Source organism: Marmota monax, unplaced genomic scaffold (assembly GCF_021218885.2).
Source record: "Marmota monax isolate L192 unplaced genomic scaffold, Marmota_monax_Labrador192_F-V1.1 WCK01_AAM20220418_F8-fsc00004, whole genome shotgun sequence".
In the NCBI taxonomy this organism is placed as follows: domain Eukaryota; kingdom Metazoa; phylum Chordata; class Mammalia; order Rodentia; family Sciuridae; genus Marmota; species Marmota monax.
The window spans coordinates 4,433,464-4,448,724 of record NW_026692881.1 but is presented as its reverse complement, the minus strand read 5'-3'; the positions used below and the strand labels follow the sequence as shown (position 1 = coordinate 4,448,724).

The 15,261-nt window shown below is 40.9% G+C and overlaps 1 long non-coding RNA gene across 1 annotated transcript in view; it reads left to right on the top strand.

The window, feature by feature from the left end:
• LOC124096462 (uncharacterized) overlaps nt 1-8,424 on the top strand; it is a 48,032-nt gene extending 39,608 nt beyond the window's left edge. The window contains exons 5-6 of the long non-coding RNA XR_009227283.1: nt 63-5,005; nt 6,542-8,424. This is a non-coding gene — a long non-coding RNA (uncharacterized LOC124096462). The remainder of the gene's footprint in view (nt 1-62; nt 5,006-6,541) is intronic.
• Nucleotides 8,425-15,261: the final 6,837 nt, after the last annotated feature.

Genomic DNA, 15,261 nt, shown 5'->3' with positions numbered 1-15,261 from the left:
ATAGAGAGAAACTTATGGTCTCACTATAACAAAAGAAAATGTCCCTATTCTTATTTTTTCAGAGGGAGCAAGGTGATGCCTAAGCAGATTGGCTTGTGATTCAAACCAGAGGAGTGGGACCAGCCGAAGGCAGTGGGTTGGAACCTGCTGATTGTGATGTTGGGGTCAGAAAGTTAGGTGGAAATGACCTCCAGCTTGTCACTTAACTGTTTTCAATTTGTTCCTTTACTTCTCTTCAAAACCCTGACTCCGAATGTTTTGAAAGTTACACCCCATAAATAATACCTGAGAAGTATTTGGTCCCTGCCTGGTTGACAGGAAACGGTTAATGCCTGAGGGCTCTCTCTTCTCCCATTTATGTCCTTGTCATGTTCAGATGCAGGTTCTGCAAGGGAGTGCACTCTGGCCTGAAGGATTTGAAAGATTAGCAAAATGAGCCGCGACTACAGCAGATCCCAGACTCTGTCCAGGTGAGGGATGCACCTCACCCGAGGTGCTGCTGCCCGCAGGCATGGAGGAAGCAGAATGAAGGATGTGTCATCTCCCTCCCCAGCACTGGCGGAGGGTGAGGTCAGAGAGGCAGAAAATCACACTCACCAGGAGCCGTTCTTCATTTTCTGCAATGAAATTTGGGAGGATCATCTTCAATCAGTGTCATTCCCTAGAAGAAAAGCAGCCACTTTTATGTGTTCATTCTGATTTTCCACAAAGGGAAACCTTGATGAGGCTGTCCTTTGCATCCGTCCTCCCCACCTGAAGCACCTGTCACCTCCTCCCAGCATGCTCCAAGTGCAGCTGTGGATGAGGGGAAGCTGCTCTGTGTCAACCCTGTTTCTACCTGGTTTCTTGAAGGTGCTTTTTAAAATTTCTCTCCGGCACCCTTTCCCATCCACTGAAGCTCCTTAAGGTTTTGTGTCTGCCTCCTGCAACACAGCTGCCATCTAAGGGACTTGATAACACCCCTACCCCACCATTCACCATGGCTGGCCTGATTCCTGAGCCCTGCCACTATCAAAATACCTAATACTTCCCTCATTTACGTTTTCCCTCACTTTCAGAGCAGGAGAAATTCTCTTTCTAGCCATAAGCTTATACTCCTGTGTATGATTCCAAAGTGCCATTTTGCTAAATTGCCTTATATTCCTTGACCTGAGACCCATCACTGTGACTCACATCTTTAGATGACTATAGTAGTCCATAGGTGAACTCAAGCTTAATCTATGACGTCATTCACTCACATGGCCCTTTTACACACTTTCTACTGCTGTGGTCCTGATGTAAGCCATTCTCACAGGTCAGCTGCAATGTCATAACTGCTCACCTGGACTGCCTGCTCCTGGTACCTTCCCTGTTTCCCTCCCAAGTTGCTCGAATCCTTCTGGCTGCTCTCCCCATCTCTGGGGTGGAGAGAGGCTTTGGCCGTTTATCTCCTGCCCCATCCTGCCCTGCCCACTCTCCAACCTCACCTCCTACCCCTTCCCTCCTACCCACCCCACTGAGTGATTACGCCTCACTGTCCTTGAACAGGGCAGGTGTACCACTACTTCAGAGGAATGCTTATCTCCCAGAAATCCACACAGATTTTCCCCCTCAAACACCACCCTTTTATTGAGGTCTTCAGTAAATATCTTACTGTAAATTACAGTCCTTATCTTCCGCCCTCTGGCATCAAACATTCTTATTCGGCTTCCTTGCTTTATTGTTTTCTTCACAGTACTTACCATTTTCTAGCATACTGTACATTTTACTTAACATTTTTTTTGTCTGTCTCCTCCCAAGTGATTTTAAGGTCCAAGAGAATGGGGGTTCTTATTTTATATCCCAGAACCTAGAGCACTTCCTGGCACATAGTAAGGACTCAATAAATGCATATTGAATAAATAGACTCTAATTGCTGCCATGATAGGCCTGCTCATCTCTCCATCTATTTCTTCAGCTTTATTCCTCATTGCAAGGCACGTCATGGTCTTGTGGCTGGCCCTATAGGCTGCATACAGCAGGGAGAAGATAAGGAAAGGGCATGACCCCTCTCCTTAGGAAACAAATCTACCCAGACGTTTCCCCAGTCATTATTTATGTCCTGCCTTTAACTAGATTTTTCGTGACCATGTGTCACTGACTTTAAGGGGCTCTATGAAGAGCAGATGACCTTGCGCACACCTGTTCCCCATTCAAGGTCCATGTTCTATTTGCTGACAGTCGGCTATCATGGAGATGAAGGATGGCACTGTTATTATTACAAGTTGTCAAGAAACCTCATTGGCTTGATCAATCCAGGCAATCTTTATTTAGAGGGAAGAGAAAAATCAGTCAAATCAGTTATTTGACAAGGTGTCAAATACACAATCACTTGTTTGACTGAAATGAAATTTGATGTCAGGTGGGTTGGTTGTGTTTAGATACTTGCCTTCCTTCTGAGACTATGAAGAGTACACATACTCAGTTTTGAACCCTTAGAGAAGGAGCCCATACTTGCTTCAAAGCCCATACTGGTCTGAAAAACTAGAACTACTCTTTGTGGATGGACTTGTGGAGAATATTCCTAACTACTTCCTATGCCAGTATATTTGAGCTTCAGTAGTTATCCTCTGAGAGATTGCAGCTTCCTTGGAGTGGGGAACTAGTATTTGCAGAGTGGCTGAATGCAATAGCATTTTACATGCACGCTGTTACTTATTTCTCAGAACAACCTCATAAAGTAGGTTTTAGTATCACATTTTATTGTTAAGAACATGAGGATGTAGACAGGTTCAGCAATTCTCCAAAGTCACTTGATGTGCAGTGACAGAGCTGAGATTCGAACAAAGTTCTGTTTGATTGAATTTCAAATTCCTTTAGTGAATCACTCTGTATCCCTAGTCCTCATTCTTCATCCTCCAGGCTACTTCTGTAGGAAGTTGGGTAAGAGCTGTGTTTAATATAGTCAAAAGTTGAGAAGGAAAAACAGATTCCAAACCCTCTTCCTTTGGTTGGTGTGATCCTTGGAGTGCATTTGTTCTCCTGTTGTGCACACAAGAATTGGGGTACAGGCAGTCATTAGTTAATATCCAATGTCAACCATTACTTATATAATTCTATGTTAAGATTTATCCAGTTGCTAGAGAGAAAAATCCCTTTTATTGAGGTCTTCAGTAAATATCTTACTGTAAATTATAGTCCTTATCTTTTGTCCTCTGGCATCAAACAGTCACATCATTCATCAAACAAATGATCCAAAGGAAATCCATTATTAGCTCTCAAAAAAATCTTATGGCTTGAACCCACTTTAGCAATGGTAGAATAGAGATACTTAAACTACAGTGCTAAAACTATGTCCCCCTTTATCTCCTGTCTCTATTTTCTTTAATGTTAGCCTTTTGTCAATAGTTATCCCTTTGAGGTGGCAAGATTATCACAATTATACTTAGCTTACTTGAGCAATCCCAGAAGAAAGAGATCATTTCATTCCAATATTTCCAGAAAAATCCAGGAACTCAGTTTCACTATTGACTTGAGCTATGTGCCTAGCCCTAAACTCAAATGATAGCCAAGACAATAGAGCTAACTAACCAAGCAGAGATCACAGATTGGGGTGGGTCAAATTCAAACTTCATGTACTAAGGTCCGGGGATTTGGCTTGTGGTAGAGTGCTTACGTGGTAGGCACAAGGCCCTGTGTTCAAACTTTAGTACCACAAAGCAACCATCACCAAACCAAATACAAAACAAAATGCTTGTGCTAAAATTTAGAGAAAGGGATCTCCAAAAGCAAATCAGGGTATTATGGCCAGAAGAATGGTAAATGGATGCTGGATAGGAGGAAAATTAAAAACATTCACTAAACCAGCTGTGTTTACAGCATGTCCTCTATGTGTATCAATTTCCTTATCTGTAAAACAATCATGTCAAGTGTCTCACAACATGTTTTAAGGATCGGATGAGATAATGTTTGAAATTGCAGGTCACAATGCTTGGTGCTTTGTAAATGCTTCAAATAGTATATTATTACTTTATATTATAACGCCCCAGCCCCTGTGACTCCTACACATTCCTACATGCAACAGGATTGCCTTGTTCTCCTCCTGCCTCTGGTTCCTTGTTTAAATAGCTCAGAATTTCTCAGACAATTGTTGGAATTTTTGATGGCCAGAAGGTCCGTGGGAAGCTGGAACTTTCAAAAAGGCTGCTACAAAAGCTGTTGGCATCCCTCGTTTTATTCAACGGGGGGTGTGCATTATGATTTGTACAGACACAGTGTGAAGCAGAGGTACACATCTCATTATCCTATTAATTCTCTAACATGTTGCTATTTGGCCATAGTCTCCTTTCCCCAAAGACAGGGAGGGAGAAGGAGACAAAAACAGTGACACAAATAACAGATTGTGCTTTGATACACATGAAAGATCCGGGGGTGTGTGGCAGGGGAATAACGTCATCTGTAGCAAATACTTATTTCTTAAAACCTGGTCCCTCTAGCAATTAACTGATTGGGGAATATCTTTGAGGGGAAGTCATATTAAATAAACTGAGGAGATAAGCTTCTAGGGGCAGCTTTCTCTTCCCTTTCTTCAAAGTCTGTTCTGTAAATATTTCAGGATAAGTACTGAAAGCTGACTTTGCCTCTCTGGTGGCAGATAGCATTGTTTTAGGAAATGAAGTTTATAGGCAAAAATCTCCAAAATGCTTTAAAAAAACAAATTATTTTTCATTGATGGAAAATAAAAATGGCATAAGAAACAAAGGATCACAAGGGAGCAGGTGACCATGACATGAACAATCTAATCTTTACCTTTTGTTTCTGATACATTCTTCATCTGAATGTAAATTTTTTTTTCCCATTTCAGATAAAGAAGGTGTGCGGTGATCCATGCTTTTGTTGAACCAGCATTTGTTCTAGAGTCTTCAGATGTATCTATAAATAAAATGTACATAGTCCTACTTTTAAGATTTTGTTATACTTTGGGTTAGAATGTCCCCCAATGGTTGGTGTGTTGGTGTGTTCATCCCCAATGCAGTGATGTTCAGAGGTAAGGGGCTCTTGGGAAATGATTGAATCATGACGGCTCTTAATCCATTGATGGGTTCATAATTGAATGGACTGTTGGAAGTGGTAGAAACTACAAGAGCATGAGTTTATGTTTTAGTCAGCTTTTTTGCTGCTGTGACTAAATATCCTGACCAGAACAGTTGTAGAGAAGGAAGAGTTTATTTGAAGGCTCATGATTTCAGAGGTCTCAGTCCATAGAGAGCAGGCTCCATTCCTTGGGGCTGGAGGTGAAGTAGAACATCATGGTGGAAGAGTGTGGTGGAGGGAAGCAGCTTACATGATGATCAAAAAGCAGAAAGAGGGAGACAGAGGGAGAGAGGGAGGGAAGAAGGGAGAGAGAGTGAGTGAGAGAGAGAGAACGCTCCACTTGCCAGATACAAATATATACCCCAAAATCACACCCCTGGAGACCTACCTCCTCCAGTCACATTCCTACCTGCCTTCAGTCACCACTCAGTTAATACCATCAGGTGATTGATCCACTGATTGGGTTAAGACTCTCACAACCCAATCATTTCTCCCCCAAACATTTTTGCATTTTGTCACACATGATCTTTTGGGGGACACCTCACATCCAAACCATAACAGCTTACTTGTGGGAAGTAGGCCACTGGGAGCATGCCTACAAGGGCATATTTTATCCCCAGTCTTTTCTCTTCTCTGTTCTTCTCTCTCCTCCTCTCCTCTTCTCTTTTTCCCACTCCTCTCATTTCCCATCTCCTTCTCCCCAGGCTGCCATGAAGAGAGAAGTTCTGCCATAACACATCTTCTCCACCATGATGTTATGCCTTGTCACAGGCTTGAAAGCAATGGAACCATTTGACTATGAACTGAAACCTCCGAAAGTATGAGCCAAAATAAACCTTTATTCCTTTAAGTAGTTTTTATCTGGTATTTTTGTCATAGCAATGAAAGTTGACTAATAGATCTTACACTCAGTGGGCTGGTGCTGTAGCTCAGGGGCAGAGCATTTAACTGTAGGTGTGAGGTCTTAGGTTCAATCCCCACTGCTGAAAAAAGAAAATTCAGAGATAAAAAGTGAAGCGAAAGAAATATCATGCAGGAATAATCATAAACCAAAGAGGTGAGGTAGGTTTAAGTGATACAGTGTTTAGATGGCAACTTTGGGCCATGTGGTTATACAAGTGAGCTGACACACCACTAGATCCTATTTAGAAGTTGCTGTACTTATCCTCCAGCACCTGGAGAATAAGTCTATGGCCAGAAGCTTAAACCTCAACTTCAGGAGGATTGTCCTTGGCTGATAGGAGATGACTATGAGACAATCAACCATGGGTTGATACAGTAGAGAAAAACTGTTCCCTTACTTAAAATCTGACCACCCATAAGGAGTAACTAACTTATGCTCAAGACCCGCCTTGACCATTATAATCCACAGGTCAATCCAAGACTAGACATTACCTAAAACCACATCTAAGACTCCATTTTGATATCTGTTTCCTTTCCTTTTCCTGCATTTCTCCCTTTTCTAATTTTTTCTTACGTCTGTTTCTAGGAAACCCAAACCAAGACAGCAGTAAAGGAGAACCTCTTTTGATATGATACATATGCTGGGAAATGAGTGATAAGAAATAACCAGACCTGTAAACCTCTGATGGAACAAGCTCCACATGCTGAAAGAACCAAGAGATCATGGGTGCTGAGCATTAAAAAAGAAGGAGAGTTTAGGAAGAGGTATGTCTGAGACTTTAAGGTCTAAACCTAGATCTCATAGGATAGGAGCCCTGTCTCAGGGATTTTAGTCAAAGTATAATGGGAAACAGGAAGTTTTTGGAAGTTGAGAATTCTGACTTGTATTTTAAAAGAATACCTCCAGAGATCAGATAATCCTGAGGTCAAAGTAGAAGCAGGGAGACCTGTTATGATACTTTGTAAGCAGGGACCTTGATTTGGACAAGTAACATCTATTTTATCTGTTATATGCTAGGCAATTTACATATATTCCTGAATTCTACTAGCAGCTCTGTTAGGTGAATGCCATTTTAGAGGTGAGGAAACTGAGTTTTAGTTTTCTTAAGTGGCTAATGTGAAATTACACAGCTGTAGGTGGTATATCTAGGATTTAAACCAGACTATCTGCCTCTGAAATCTGTGGGGTTTTTTTCCTTTTAAATTATGCTACCCTTTCTTGTCCAATTTCCTTGTATTTATTTTCTCTAAAAATAGTTAAATTATTTTTGGCTTGCCTAGTTGGGGTTATCAGTCTTTGAAACATTTCCTATTTCCCTGTTGAAGCATCAATCTGTTGGGTCCCTCAGTCTGTTAGGGCCCCTGAAACACTGGTTGCCATTATCCAAATACATCTGTTTATAATTATAAGATGCCCTTACACTTCCCCTTTTTGTCAACATAATTACTCTCACTCATGAACACTGCCCTGACCAGCCCAGGGACCCACTCCCCTGCCAACTGCAATAGCTGATTTCCAAAGCCCCTGCCACTCCAGTCCAAACATATGGACCCCCTTCTCAGCTCCAAGAACTAGAAGGTTTGGATCCAAAAACAATGTAAATGGAAGTTACTTCTGTCTTTATCTCTGTCACCCTGGCAATGCAAGAAATGGTTAAGTTACCTAGGGCCATGTTTGGAATTGTAACAAAATCAATGACTTTGTCATCCAGAGGGAAATTTTTAATTAATATTTAAATCAGAAGTGATCCTCTTGCCATAGACAGCCATGGCAATCCAAACCTTTTCCTCCCAACATGAAGCAGATAGAAGAATTAGAAGCCAAGTCTTTTTCCAAGAATTGGGTTAGAATCAGGGAAGAAAATGGGAGTGAATCTTTACCACAAGCATATCAGATAGAGCACTCATCTCTAGGAAAAAAAAAAAAACCTTAACACCAAAGAAACAAATAACCCAATCAATAAATGGGCCAGGGAACTGAACAGATACTTCTCAGAAGATATATACAATCAAACAATAAACACATGAAAAAATGTTCAACATCTCTCTTAATTAGAGAAATTCAAATCAAAACTACTATAAGATTACTCCAGTCAGAATGGCAGCTATTAGGAATACAAACAACAATATGTGTCGGAGAGAATGTGGGGGAAAAGGTATACTCATACATTGCTGGTGGGACTGCAAATTGGTGCAGCCAATCTGGAAAGCAGTATGAAGATTCCTTGGAAAACCTGGAATGGAACCACCATTTGACCCAGCTATCCCATTCCTCAGTTTATACCCAAAGGACTTAAAAACAGCATACTACAGGGACACAGCCACATCAATGTTTATAGTAGCACAATTCACAGTAGCTAAATTATGGAAACAACCTAGATGCCCTTCAGTAGATGAATGGATAGGGAAACTTTTGTATATATATATACAATAGAACATTACTCAGTATTAAAAGAGAATAAAATCATGGCATTTGCAGGTAAATGGATAAAAAGTTGGAGAATATAATGCTAAATGAAGTAAGCCAATCCCCCAAAATCAAAAGCCAAATGTTTTCTTTGAAATGAGGATGCTGACTCATAATGGTGATGGGGGCGGGGAGCATGGGAGGAATGGTGAACTTTAGATAGGGCAAAGGGGAAGGAGGGGGAGGGAGGGGATAAGAGGGTAGGAATGATGGTGGAGTGAGTTAGACATCATTACCCTAAGTAAATATATAAATACACAAATGGTGTAAAAATACTTTTTGTACAATCAGTGACTTGAAAAAATGTGCTCTATATGTGTATTATGAAATGAATCGCATTCTGCCATCATGTGTAACAAATTAGAATAAATAAATTATTTTTAACAAAATAGACCCACCCACCCACACACACACACACACACACACACACACAAATTAGGGAATAGAATCTACCAGAGTTTAAGCAGACCACAAGCTCCGAAGAATATCAAATCAGAAACAGTGGTAGCTCAAGTTTTGTACCTGGGTGATGAAGATTCTGGGTTAAAGTATGAACTTTGAGAAAGGGCCAGTTGAAAAGTTCTGTGTAGTTAACATAAGACTGTGAAGTAAACTTGAGATAAATCCAATGTGCACTAGATAAGGAAGGGGAAAAAGAGGAGATTAACATTTACTTAGCCTTATTCCTGTCAATCATGGTCTACTGGTATGTTACCTCCAAAGTGACATTTAATCCTTATGCCAATCCCGTGGGGGTAGTTATTATCATATAGACTGTCTACTGGAGGAAAGGGACTCAAAGACTCTAACAGTTTGTCTTAGTGAATGGCAGAGAGAGATCTAAGCTCTGGTCTCTGTGGTGTCAAGGATTACATTATCTTTCCAATCTGCAAGAGTGAAAATAGAAAAGGAAAGAAGAAAACAGGACTAGGAAAGAGATGTTTTCTTTGAAGATACCCGACCAAAAGGAACAAGTAGCTCTTAAATTTCATGTTAAGGGAATTATTAGAGATCACATAGAATCCAGAATCATATTAATTACAGCTTGATGAGTGTGTGCATGTGTGAACCAAAAATAACTGCTATAATTGCTTATCATTCATTCCATAGTGTGTGGTTCTATTGCTTTCAAACATTCCTCTTTGACCCTTGTTAATAGTGAAGAACCACTGAAGTCTTAGTAAGCCACAGTAGCTGAGCTGATGTAATTTGTATCAGCAGTTTGCAGAGCAAGTTATCACATCTCCACAGAAGACAGAGAGCCTCAACAAGTTCTGTTTCCATTGGGACAGCCAGAGCTCCAACCTGTACTGCGAAGTGGGGGTTGTTAATTGTCCTAATTCTAATTCTCGACCTGTAGAGAGCGCCTGCAGTTAAATCCACGTGGAGGTCTGAGCTACTGATAGGAGCTTTTGCAAAGTATTTCCAGTGACCTATTTGGCCTCTGCCTGCTCTGTACTGCATTTTTGTCATTTTCTTTAAGCAATTCTCAGTGGTCTGGCTGGATGTATAAGTGTACAGCTGACTCACAGGCTGACTCAGCAGATTCATTGCCTGAGGATAGAGTTGCTGCTGGGCTCCCTGGATGGAGTCCTAGCTTCCTTTTTATAATGTCCTATTTGGAGAAACCTCTTGGGAACAGCTTGATTGTATCATGGTCTCTTCTCCTTGCCTCTGCTAAGGTGGTCTTACCTCTGTACAAGAAATCAGGCACAGCCTGTCTGTCCCTTATGGCAAAGTTTCTCTTCCCTTCCTCCCCTCCTTCCTTTCTTCTCTCTCTCTCTCTCTCTCTCTCTCTCTCTCTCTCTCTCTCTGATTTCTTTGTTCCTCTACTTGGCTCATCCTTTGCCGTTAATTTTCCTTGCCCACCTAGAACTCAACTTGTCTCCTATGAACTCTTTTCTGACTAATACATAGCTGACTTCAGTGTATAGAATTTTATTCTCTAGGATGTCCTTTGAGAGTTGAGAAATGCAACTGCCAATCTTATGGTTGAAAGAGAGCTGTATTCAGAAAGAATAAGTGAAAATAAGATCAAGCAAGCATTTTCAGGTCTCTGTAAAATGCATTTTGCTGAAATGATAAGACTGAGAATACAACTTATAAGAAGCAATCCTCTAATCAAAAGAGCATAGCAATTCTGCCCTGGCTGTATAGGTCTCTCTTCTGGTCAGTGGAATGACCATCGAACTCGTCCAACTATATAGGATCCTTATAGAATATTTAGGGTATGGCAATTTCTGGGCCAGCATTTATATATTCCTTTCCCATATGTGTCAAATTGGGTACATGTGATAGCTATAAACACAATAACAATAACCAATAATTCCTGAATATCATGTCAGGGATTATTCTGTTTCAGTGTTTATCAATGACAATCTTATGAGGTATCTATCATCAAAATTTAATACCCACTTTATCTGTGAGAAAAATGAGGCTTGCAAGAGATAAAGTATTGCCATGGCCATTCAACATATAAAATTAGCATCAAAGTCAGTACTTTCAGCACTAGATACCCTTGTCCTGTAAGGCAAAGTGCAGATTAGAGACTCAGACAGGAGGAAAGGGACCTTACCACTCTTGGAGATGGGGAAGGAGAGGACAAAAGAACTCAAAGGTGCAGAGCACCACCATGTTTTCCAGGCACTATGTGATGCCACTTATAGATACTTTATAATTTAAACCTCACCACAAAAAGGAGGTTACTCTCATTATCCTCATTCTGCATTCAGTATTTTCCCCTTATGGGGATATGTTCCAAGATCTCCCAGGGATGCCTGAAACTGTAGATTGTCCTGCATCCAATATATGCTCCTTTTTCCTATGCATACATACCCATGAAAAAGTTTAATATATAAAATAGGCATAGTAAAAGATTAACCATAGCTAAAATCTAATTGATTGACTGAGGACTTGCTTTGGACACCATCTGCTGTAGTTTGGATCTTGAGAATCTCTGAGAGGCCCATGTGTTGAAGGTTTGGTCCCTGCTGTGGACCTACTGGGAGGTGGTGGAACCTTTGTGAAGTGGAGTCTAATGGAAGGAAGTTAGGTCACTGGGGGTATGCTCGAGGAGATAAGGGATCTGGTCCACTTTCTGTCTCTTTGACTTTTTGCTTCCTGGTGTCCATCATTTGAGCAACTTTGCTTCACCAAACATTCCTGCCATGATATTCTGCTTCACCACAGCACCAAAAAACAATAGAGCCAGTCAACCATGGTCTGAAGCCTCTGACACCATGAGACAAAATAAATATTTTCCCCTTATAAGTTTTCCAAGGAATTTTATCGCAGTAACAGAAAGTTAATTAACACAGCATCCTTTAACCTCAGTGCTAGGGATCAAACCCAGGGCCTTGTGCATGCTAAGGTCATGCTCTACCACTGAGCTAAGGTCATGCTCTACCCCCCATCCCCATCCCAGACCTTAACATTGTCTCTTTAATCAACTTCTTTGACTCTGCCAGAAATTCGGGAGCAGTATCTTCATTGGCAGACACAACCTCTCCAGTAATTTTTATATTTTCCAGAGGATTTCACGGTTTAGTCTTTGTAGGGGCTCAATGCTTCTGGTACAGACATGTTGCCATCAATTGGAACATGTTTTCTGTTTACGTCTTCCACCCACAAATTTAATACCTTTCTCTATCTTAACTTAGCACTTATCACACATTGTGGCCGTAACTCTTGCATTTGAGGTGTGACAGAAAAACTAGCACATATTTCTTTCCCCTCTTCACAATTTCACGGTTTGAAGATTCATTCTTACTATAGATCTTAACAACACGACACACTGTAGAGTATTGGTTGTTTACTCTTATGACCAAGTGGCTAGCTAGGAGCTGAGGTTCACAAAAGAGGACCATGCCACATATCACTAGTCTAGGAAAAGATCAAAATTCAAACTTTGAAATACATTTTCTACTGAGTATGTGTCATTTTTGCACTACTGTAATGTCAAAAACATCCTAAGTCATACCATCCTAAGTCAGGGTCCATCCATGTGTGGAGATACAGGCTTGGCTCAGGGTTATTGGTTTATTTACCAAAGGCATTCACTTATTCATTTATAAAACAGCTATTCACTGGACAGCTAAGAAATATAATGTTCTATGTTGAGTGCTGGAATGAATAAAATTACTGGAGTTACAGCCCAGAGGAGGAGTTGGATACTAATAAAAAGACACACAAGAAAGATGTGATTATAAGTGTCACAAGTGCAGGCATGATGCTCAGAGAGTAAGCATCTGCCTAATTGCTGGGAAAGGGGGCAGGGAAGGCTTCCCCAAGGAAGTGACAGTTGGGCTGTCAAAGGACAAAAATTACAACAATGCAGTGTAAAAATCTTAATTGACTTTATTTTCAATTCTAGAATTGGGCAACACTTCATTGCATAAAATAGAATAAGTGGATGTTGGACTGAGCAGAAGAGATTGGTTTTATAGACAGAGAAAAAATGAAGAAAGTAGAAATAAAGAACAAAAAAACAGATTGGTCACTTCAAAGTTACTTTCCTTGTTAGGTGGGCTAGGCAGAAGGGACAATAGAAAAATAACAAATTGGTTAATATCAGGTTACTTAAAGTTACCTTTTTCAGGTAAGGATTAAGGCAGAGGGAACTTCATCATCACGCCAATTAAAATTGCCTTGTATGGGACACTTTGGCCATTATCTCTCCTGATCTCTTGGGTAGGTCAGATAACAAGTTAGTTTCAGTTCAGTGACATGGACCATCGGAGTGACTGACTCCATTTTGATTTTTAATCTATTGGAGTTTAATGTAGGAGCTTAGTCCAAACCAATAATCTTCTATGATGCTTTTGAACACAGCTAAAATATAAAGTATGTGTAGGTGGCACCTAGGGATGAGAAGAGAGATCACTCCCAATGCATGGGAAAGAAAGTGCTAAGACCTTGCAGGAGGAGAGAATGTAACTCATTTGAGGAACCCAAAGATAAAAGGGAGAGCTTAGAAGTGCCAGGAGACTAAAACGTCTGAGAAAAACAAGGCTCTGCTGAGACACATAAAATCACATGGTATTGATGGGCTCTTGACTCCTGGCATCCAGTAATTCTTTTATTTGGGCCGTCATCTTCCACAGTGCTGAGGGGTTCTGCACAGCTGTCAACCGTCTCCTCCAGAATTTAAAGGAAAGCTGAGGAGTGAAGTAAGTACTGTACAGCAGAGGGTTTTAATAGAAGAAGGGGGACAGCTTGGCTTCACTATTTTTGGAAAAAAAAATATTGGCTGTGGCTGGGTAGGACAAGAAGTAGTGTTCCTAGAGGACAGAAAATACCAATTGTGGTAAGCAGCCAGATTCCCAAGAGCGTGGGTTGTACACGTACATGGAATGGAGCAGCATGGGAAGTCCTTTGTGTGTGAAAAAATCAGAAGACCATAAAATCCCTTATAGGGCTGGAGGGCTTGGATTTGCCATCTCCACCCAGATGAATTTATCCTGTGTTGGCTAAAGTGACCTGTGGTCTGAAACCACTAGGTGGGACTTCTGTAGGACCGTCTTAGGTCTGGTGGGTACAATAGTCCCAACTTATCTGCACTATCATACTGGAGTTTCAGTTACCCAGGGCCAAACTTGGTCCAAAAATACTCAGTGGATATTCCAGAAATAAACAGTTCATAAGTTTTAATTTGTGTGCCATTCTAAGTAGTGTGACGCTATCTTATACCATTCTTTTTCCTAATAAGTACACAAATCACCCCTTTGTCTAGAGCCTTCTCAGTATCAGATGGACTCCGATAGTACATAGTACTTGTGTTCATGGAAGCCTTACCTGGCCCTGAAGCATGAGAGTGGTGATATTGGCAATTTTATTACAGCATATTGTTACAATTATTCTATTTTACTATTAATTATTATCGTTGAGCTTCTACTGTGCCTAACTTATAAAGTAAACTTCACTATAAGTATGTATAATATACATATTATCCATGTAAAATATAGTTCATATAGTTTTTGGTATTATCTCTGGTTTCAATTATCGACTAGGATCTTAAAACCTGTCCTTTGCAGGCAGTGGGGGGCTACTATAGTCACTTTCAATAAAAACTGGGTCCATTCCTGGCTTCATGGGGCTTTTTGTGGTATGGGAAACAGATGTGCAGGGAACTAGAACCTTAAATGGTGACACTGACTGGTAGATCAGGATATCTGCCTGACCAGTAAATAGGCTAAGACTCTATAAACAAAGGCCATAGAGTACTTATTTGAGAACCTATATTCACTACCTGGCATCTAGGTCCTCCTCAGTCATTCCAGTTTTAGAATCATCTATTTCATATAACCCAGTCTCCGTAAGAATGGGTTCCTGCTGCAAGAACTACTACCCCTCCAGTACTACTTATACTCAAGTTTGGAGAGCAGAGAATTTGAATAGCAAAAGATCCCTGGACTTGTTGCGATCCCATGATGTTAGCTGAATGCCAATCATCCTGTGATGTGATGCCCTACCTCCACTCACCAGCACCTCTGCTGATCTCCAACCTCATCAACTGAATTACCTGGATCTCATGTAGACCATAGCCACTTGTTGCCAGGTGTATTTCCTCCTATAGCTTCAGTAATCAACAGATACAATCTGGCTATCCTCCTGTAGTACCCTGGACACCTGATGCCACGCATCTGCCAATTATCCGCTCATCTTCTGCTTGAACAGCTACTTTGAATCCTGGAGTCCATCTCAGCCTCTTGCCAGGACGACTTGTCTACCACCTGTTTCCCCTCCCTGGGACAGATGGCTTGTTTTTTTTTTTTTTTTTTTTTTTGTGCTACCTTTGCATACTTGTGTTGGCTTCTGACCTCAGCAATCAGGTACTCTCA